Genomic DNA, 8622 nt, shown 5'->3' on the forward strand with positions numbered 1-8622 from the left:
GTATGCTGGTGGGAAGAAGGCCAATTTCTTCCCACAAAAAAAAGAAAAAAACAAAACAAAACAACAACAAAAAAAAACAACAAAAAAACAAAACCAGATCTGATAAGAAATAAACAAGTAATAACTGTTCCAGTTCCCTCAATACTACCAAAATGAGGAAGAAAAGAAGGAATTGTATGAGATGTAGGTTTTAAGTCAGAAGAAAAAATATTCAAGCACTGAGGGACTCATAGATGAATGTGGGGAATTGAAGAAATAGCAATTACTTGAGACTCTAGCTAGCTAGTGCTAGGAATGGCTGTGGCTAAGGTCAGGGCTCAGTTCTTCTCTTTGACCAGATTCCTGCAACTGTAATGCCACTGGCTTTCCATGGCATTGCCCTGGCTTTACTGTTACTCTGTTTACTAAAAAAAAAAAAAAAGAAGTGATACTACACATATATATGGAAAGGATCTGTTTGTAATTTCCACTACTTCTGCATACAGTCTTTGAGAATACTAAATACCATTAACTTTATCTTGAATTCTGTGCCTCATTTTTCTTTTTTGAGTGCAGATGTTCTTCACTTAACGCATCTCCAAAGACAAAAAAAAAAAGAGAAATAAAGAGATGACAGTATCTGCATTTCACTAGAAAGAACAGGAGATGGACACAATTTATTTGCAGCACAGAAACAACTACCAGTGCACTGCCTTGAAGCTCTGGCCCTTCCTGTTTCCTTTAACTGACATGGAGATTTTCAGCTATGGAACATTCATTTATGTGGCTGTTCTGTACCAAAAAATTCAACACATCCATGAGGAAAAGAAATCACATGCCTTGAAAGTCAAGGCTTCTACAAAGAAACACAGATATGCTGTCATAATCTTTCAATTCTTAATTACTTTAATCATGTATCATGGCTTTTGCCATTTCTCTTGAGTTATCAAACCTTAACCTCCTTTAAGGGTTAGTGAAAACACAAGCTACCTATCTTGCCAGTAGATATTTAACAATTATGTTACGTGCATTCTTTCCTAAGATTAAATTATTTTAGAAAGTACTCATTAGTAATTAGAGCTCAATTTTCAGTCAAAAGAAGCTAAAATTGCCTGTAATAAAAAGCAGTGTATGCTGTATTGCAAAGAAACTGCATTATATAAAGAGACAAATCTGCCAAACATACCTAACACCACTGAAGTTATAGTCTAAGTTTATTTACTGTATTTTATTCAATGAAAGGAAAGACAAAGGCTGCTGCAGTAACACCTCTGCTAGCAGCATAAATTCAACATGCAAAACATCTATGGTCAGGATTCAGAATACATCAGCCTGCTAGTCAGACTAATAGCATTTTTATTTTAAGTTGAATGGAAGGAGATTAGGGCAAGAAAACACCCTTTATTGACCACTGCACACATGACATTGTTTATTACATAAAAGGCAATTGCTTAGTGAAGACTCCCTCTGCTTTTGCTGCAGAAGATGTCTTAGTTTGCCATTAACTCTTCTCCCCTTACAGGGTAGTCACATATGTACCACTGCTCACAGAAGCATAGGCAGCCTTCTGCTTGATTGAGGGCAAGGACTTTGTAATGTACTACCTTTATCTGTCATATTTTGGTCTACAGCAGTAAATTTTGTATGCTTCTACAGACTACTCCCCAGAAATATGGTAGAGATGAGGCCTTTTATACAAAGATAAGGTACACAAATGATATCCAGAGAAAATACGGTAATAGAAAGTAACAGGCTCAAACAACAATGAACAGCTCACAGTCAAATCCAAAAGCATTAGAAGATTTCAGGCTGTGTGGTAGAGTACAAATCCATCTTGGATCAAATTATTCACCCATTTACTGTGGTCCCTTGCTTGGCCTGACAATTAGTTCAACTGTGGAATGGTACTTACGGGTACATTCACAATCCCTACATGTTCTCTACAGCACAAATGGACTTTAGAATGGAAGAACTGGATATCTCATGTAACCAGAATAGCAATAATTTCATATAGGATGTTATATTTGTGTCTGAAAACAAAATGCAAGCATGCTGGGATTATGTGGCAAGATTTTGGTAGCGGGGGGCTGCAGGGACACCCTTTGTGAGAAGAGCCCAGGAACTGCCCCATGTCAGATCAGAGCCAGCTCCTAAAGGGACACACCAATGGCCAGAGCTGAGCCAATGAGCAGTGCTGGGTGTGCCTCTGGGAGAGCAGATTTAGGGAAAAAAAGCTACTGTGCAACAGCAGTTGGGGACAGCAGAATGAGGAAATGAGAAACAACTGTGTAGTCACTAAGGTCAGCGGAGAAAGAGGGCAGGAGGTGCTCCAGGCAGTTCTTGAAGAGCTTCAGCCTGTGGGAAACCCATACAGGATCAGTTTGGGAAGGACAGCATCCCATCGGAGGGATCCATGCTGGAACAGGAACAGAGAGTGACCATGGAGGAGCAGGAGGGAGGAAGTGTTGCAGACTGACGACAGTCCCCATTCCTTTGCACTGCTCAGGGAGAGGAGGTAGAACAGGAGGAGGAGAAAGGTGATTTTAGTTCGCTTTTACTTTCTCACTGCTCTAAGTCTGTCTGCAATAGGAAGTAAATTATATTCATCTCCCTGCCTTGAGTCTGTTTTGTCCATGACAGTTATTGGTGAGGGATCTTCCTGCCCTTATCTCAAACCTTGAAATCTTTTCCATTGTGTTTTTTTCTTCATCTTTCTTTGAAGACGAGGAGTGAGAGAGTGGTTGTGGTGTAGTTTGAGAGTGAAACCACCACAGGAATTATTTACTTGCTATCTCCTACTTGGTGTTGGAGGCAATCTGAGGCAAGTTAGTTGACCGCTTTGTGCCTCTGTATCTCCATCTTTGTATCAATTATCATACTACTGCCTTTGTGAGATTCTCTGTTTTTGGCTCTAACAGAGTTAACTTTCCTGTTATGTGTAACATACATATATGTTTAGCAATACATATAGAGTTTAGCAATTCTACATGCTACTGTAAAACACTGCTCCCTTGTTAGGCCATCTTAACATGGAAAAAACTCTTCTACTAAGCAAAATGTTAGCAAAACTCACTTAGGCAAAACAATATCCAAACCTGATCTTTCATGCATTCTTGAGAAACTCACTTGAGCAGACTGAAAGTAGAAATGTTGCTGGACAGGCCTGATCTGCAGAAATTGACTTTTTCCATTCTGTCTAAGAAACAAAAAGAAAGAAATGCTATTTTTGGAGTTACCAGTTCTGATTTACCATTGCATGACACCAATTCTACAATAATTTGCAGGGAAATGTTGCAATTAGTCTAATCCTGTAGTGATGTAAGCTACTTTGTGAATGTGTAAATAAAACTGTTTTATGCTAAGCAGCAAAGCCTCAGTCTCTTCTCCAAACTGTCTAAAGTAATTTTGGTATAATTAGCAATCCCTCCAAATGTAATTATTCTGATGGACATTACTGCAGTAAAGCTTCCCTTCCCCTCAGATGGGTTTTAATCAGAAAGGTCACTTTGGCTAATAATTTCAATGACCTTTTCTCCCCATCCTCCATAAAGTTGAAAGCTTGAGTTAACATATGATGTCTTTAGGGGAAAGGAACATCCTGTCTTCTTTGGATTGAGGAGCATGCTATAACTCTGACCTATAGGAATAACTTCTGGGAGAAAAAATGTAGTCTTCTAAGTAAGTCTTTGGCTTTACTCCCAAATTCCTGAGAAGGCTACTCTAACCACAGCATCAAACAAAAGGGTGATTTTTTAATAAGTTTTGTGCTTATCTAAAGCAGAGTGCTTCTTATTCTTTGACATTTGCTGACTTCCACCCAGTTTAAGCAGTTCCTTAGCTGCCTTTCAGCTGACCAGTGTCAACAATAACAACAGCACTATTTTTTATCTTCTGAACACTTGAATCTAAATACAAGTTAGCACTGCACACGTATGCATGCACACACAAATATAAGTAATATCTGAACATTTCCAAAGGGCAACAAGTCCTTTTGGAATAGTAATGAATAGAGAAATCATCTTGTACCCTGCATGAGATAGGTGCATTTCAAGATTTTCCTATATAGCTTCCATGAAAATTGGCCCCTAAGCAAGGGTGTGAGTCATTGATGAATACAGCTCTAAGGCTTCACGCTGTGCAGCAAGAGCTGTAAAAGGCATTAGAGGAACACAGGGGAGGAGGAGAAAGGGAGAAAGAGAGAGAGAGAGAGAGAGAGAGAGAGAGAGAGAGAGAGAGAGAGAGAGAGAGAGAGTTAGGAGGTTATTAAATAAAACCCAGTAATGGTTTTACATGGACATTTTCTGAACAGTGTTGTGAAAACGAATGTCCTAAACCACTGCCTTTGCACTGACCAGATTAGTGGCTGCAGCGCCCTCCGCTGGCGGGCGCTCAAGGGGGGCTGTACGTACCTCTCGCTGCCATAAAACAAGCTTTTGTCGACACCTGAAAGGATTTGTTGTCCCAGCTACACTAGTAACGTCTCCCAGTAGAAAACTCCACTTGTAAAGGGAAAATTACCCTATGCCACTGGAGATCATAGTAATTTTTCAAAGAAAAATTGTGCTGGAATATTGATTTCCCCTCTGCACCCTTATCCACAACATGAAAGTCCACGACCACAGCACTGTAGCAGCAAAGTCACAACCTTTACCAGTGTAACTGTGCAAAAAGAATGGAACAGGTCAAAGAGAATCTACTGGTGACAAATCTGAACTTCAATTTTCAGAGGTATTTGGCTTACACTTGTATTTCTTTTCTTAACATCAACAAATTAAAGCTGCTGTCAATTCATATCATTCACAGGTTAGGAATGGACTCTACGTAACTGATAACAAATCTATCTTGAATTATGACCAATTCAGCTTTTTATATATCTGTGTTTCTCCTATCCAAGTTAAAGATCCAAGTGTCAATACAGACATAACATTTTTAGTCAATATGCAAGCCACTGTCATGCCAGATTCTCCATCCTTCATGCTTTCAACACATTCCATCTCTTACCACTGCTGTCTCCTCAATCTCTTACCATTTTTGCTTCTTCATTGCGCTCCCAGTCTTGGGATATGCATCTGAAAGAAGAGATACAATATATTCTATTAAAAACATCTTGAGACTTACAGATGAAAGAACTTCAATGTGAAATTTATTGTCATTACAATATATCATTACTAAATGACAGTAGCTGCTGTGTTGGTTTAGTTTTAAATAATCTAGCAGACCTTTAAATGGGTCTTTTTTTTCTGGAGACCACTCAGCCAACAGACCTTCCTGTGTTTTAGATAATAAAAATGCCTTATTAGAAAACAAATAATAAGAACTTGAGAATTTAAAAAAAAAAACAACTTGGGAACAAACATAAAATGAAACTTTTTTTCTCCCTCTATAAGACGTAAAAAAGGAGCAACACATTTTAAATGCAATAAAACAGTGATTTTACACTTATATCTTTTGAAGAAATAGGCATAGTGGTCTACATCACTGAAAACTCAATCCAAAAGAAATGCTGAAACAGGAAAAGTTTGCCACACTGCAATTATTTTTGTTTTTCCTGACAGTCATAACACCTATACATTTTACAAGAAAAGAAAAACCTTGGTGTACTTACTGATTTTTTTTATTTTTTTTTAAGTAACAGAAATTACATTCCCTTTTTAACTAAAGAGTTTGATAACTGTTAAAAAAAAGCCAAACCAAACACAAAACCATCACCCTGAAATACACAGACGTGCAGCACCATCTGCTGGATCAGCATCCCTGCCAAAAATTTACTGCACTTAACAGAAGATAATTCCTCAGGCTAAAAAGTAAAAAAGACCATACAAACCAAAGTGTATCATGGACACTAATTTAGCCAGCAACCAGCAAGCAAAGGGAAGGAGCACGGAATTTCCATGAAAACTGCAAAATAATACTCTACTCATACAGTGCTTCCTACATCTCAAACACTATATACAAAGTGCTGTACTTAAATATAAACAGACCACACGTGGTTACAACAATTCAGAAGTTTGGTATGTGTTTTAACTGCATTAAGATGACTTTGATCTGGCTTCTTAACTGTACACATCATGTTACATTATAAATTAATGTTTTTCCGTTGAACATTTGTGAACAGAACTGCTCCCCTAATGATAAACAGCTATCCAGTAATTTGCTTTTTTATGGTCAGGCACTATGTGGTCTCACATTAGTAGCACATAAGTTCTTTTAGGATGACAGCAGATCATCACTGCAATATCACATTTCATCACAGATGTTCATTTAAAATCCCTGTGAGACAAGTTGTGAGATGCATTTATCTTTCACACTGAGTAGAAGAAAGTTCTTATCCTGGGTATGGGGAGAAGGGGCCCTTAAGCATATCATGTCATGAACCACAGCAAACCCTGCCACTCTTTGGTAGCTTCTACCATCAGCCTTTCCATTCTACCAGGCCATCTAACTGCAATCTGTGAATCCAGATCTTGGCGCACTACTTCCAGCAGGTAAAAAGTACTGCCTTCAGCAGGCACTCCTTTCACCCAGCACCTTCCCAACAGGTGCAGGTTCTGCCTTATTTTCACAGCAGCAAATCACACTCTGTATTGATTTGTTTTCTGATCGTCTTCATTTCTGATACAGAACTGACACTTGTTTGTCCTAAGAATTTACTCTGAAAAGCCAGCTGCCTTCACATCATTTTTCTAGAAGTCTTCTCCACATATACTAGAACCAAGAATGCAAGGCCTTAAGAAGCCTGAGTTCAAAACAAAGGCAATCACAACTTCATACATCCAAAGGGCAGACAGAACTGTGACAGGAAGCTGCGTGCAGTCAATTTCTGTCCCGAGCCACTACCTTTGCCTGCTACACAGCAGGGCTGCTAAGCTTGCTTCTTCAAAAACACATTTCAGCACAACTCAGAACCACTCACTGTGCCACATAAGACAACAGAGATCTTCCTAGTGGCACATTTGTTTCAGTTAGCTTGAATGCTAGATTTCCTGCAGCATTCCTCTGTTTGTAAAAAACCAAGTTGCCTCCTAGCACTGGTTTTCTCTTTTCTTTTGGTGCTGTAAAGAACTTCAATGACTTTTCTCAGGGGTATGATCAGTGAAGTAACCAATAACAGAATACCCACAATAATCTCCAAAAAATGGCATTTTTTGCCATTTTAATGTATTCACATCAGACCTGACTTCCACTGTTTTTCAGTGATCTTTTCTTCTCCAAAAGCATTATATACAGATTACTAAGATCATTGCTTCTCAATATGGTCACTGTTGCTACCATGCCACAGAACCAAGTTCTATATTCAAACTCACTGCAAACCCCTTCTCCAAACCTTCACCAATAAGCACGTTTTAATTGTGCTCTGATTAATTTATTTCATGCCTTTTCACCCATTAACCCTTCGAAGACCTAGCAGTACTTATTTAAACTTCTAAGGATATCCTTTCCTAAGGATACAAAGTCATCTTTCTTTAGGCTGGACTCCTAGCAGCTACTTCTACATAGTTTCATCTCTCCTTTTTGAGAGTCAATGTTATGCTGCTGCAGGAGAAGATGGGTTAATGCTTCAAGCAGACAACGAGGCAGATAGTTACCAGAGGGCTTCTGCAGCAAGATTATACTTCCTTCAAAGTCTGGAATGCCTTTCTTTATCCAGGAACAACCAAATTCAGTGGTAGGGGATGCTTCCCAACCCAGAAATATAAATAAATTCAGGTTCAAGACACCTGTTAAGAGATAACACTAGCAGCCTGTTCAAAACACGACATTTAGCAGGCACCTCCTGGCAATCTATTACTTGGCATTATCAGTAACAGGTGAGCTGTGCACTCAGACTGGCCCCAGCTGGGATGGAGCGTGCTTGGGCAGAGAGCACTGAACCAGGTGGGATTCTGACGAGCTGTGAGCAGCCTGTCTGCTGAAGGCATTTCAGCCTGAGGAGTTCAAGTTCAGTGAGATTATAAGCAGTTACAGGTAAAGTTGCCTTCAAATAATTCTACAAACGGCCCTGCTTGTGCCTTGATGCAAGCTCTTAGAACTTTCTGGATTTTGCACCAGTGGACAGCAAGCTTCTCCCTTACCTTCCTACCGACCAAGGAAGGACTCACATCGCAGCCCTCACTCTTCCCACATCACAAACGTACAAGCTCAAACCAGAACATAAACCTTTGCTCTCCACCTACACTCACTTCACCTCGTGCTGCCAAGGAGGTACTGCGGCCACAGCCTTCTGATGCCTGGAAGAGCACGAATAAAGGGCACCGGGAGGCAGAGCGGGGCATAAAAGGGGACAAAGGAGGGAGGAACAGCCTGGAGGTGCTTCTGGTATCAGAGCTTACCCATCGCTTACCCAGGGGAAATAGAGAACTGCTGCGTCAAGAGGCAGGCAGATTTTTGCTCGCCAATTTAACGAGCCAAACAGCTCTTTTCCTCTTAGGAGTCGGGCTGCCTGTGGTACAGCCGTGCAGCAAGAACCCCTGTGAGCAACCAGAATCCCTCCGCTTAGTAAAAAGCAGCCCGCTCTGCCTGTTGGAGCCAAGGAGGCAGAGGGAACTCCAAAATAAATAAATAAACGTGAAATTGAGAAAGACCTGCTGTGTTTTTGAGGTCTCGTTACACAGAAGACAAGCTTTGGTGCGGGACGAGCCGATC

The 8622-nt window shown here is 40.0% G+C and overlaps 1 long non-coding RNA gene across 1 annotated transcript; it reads right to left on the reverse strand.

The window, feature by feature from the left end:
* Positions 1–618: 618 nt before the first annotated feature.
* Positions 619–8622, reverse strand: LOC104912687. The gene is made up of 4 exons (XR_002118648.2): positions 8562–8622; positions 5006–5048; positions 3106–3175; positions 619–2477 (listed from the first exon to the last, which is right to left on the reverse strand). It is a non-coding gene; the product is annotated as an uncharacterized LOC104912687 (long non-coding RNA).

Source organism: Meleagris gallopavo, chromosome 11 (genome assembly GCF_000146605.3).
Source record: "Meleagris gallopavo isolate NT-WF06-2002-E0010 breed Aviagen turkey brand Nicholas breeding stock chromosome 11, Turkey_5.1, whole genome shotgun sequence".
In the NCBI taxonomy this organism is placed as follows: domain Eukaryota; kingdom Metazoa; phylum Chordata; class Aves; order Galliformes; family Phasianidae; genus Meleagris; species Meleagris gallopavo.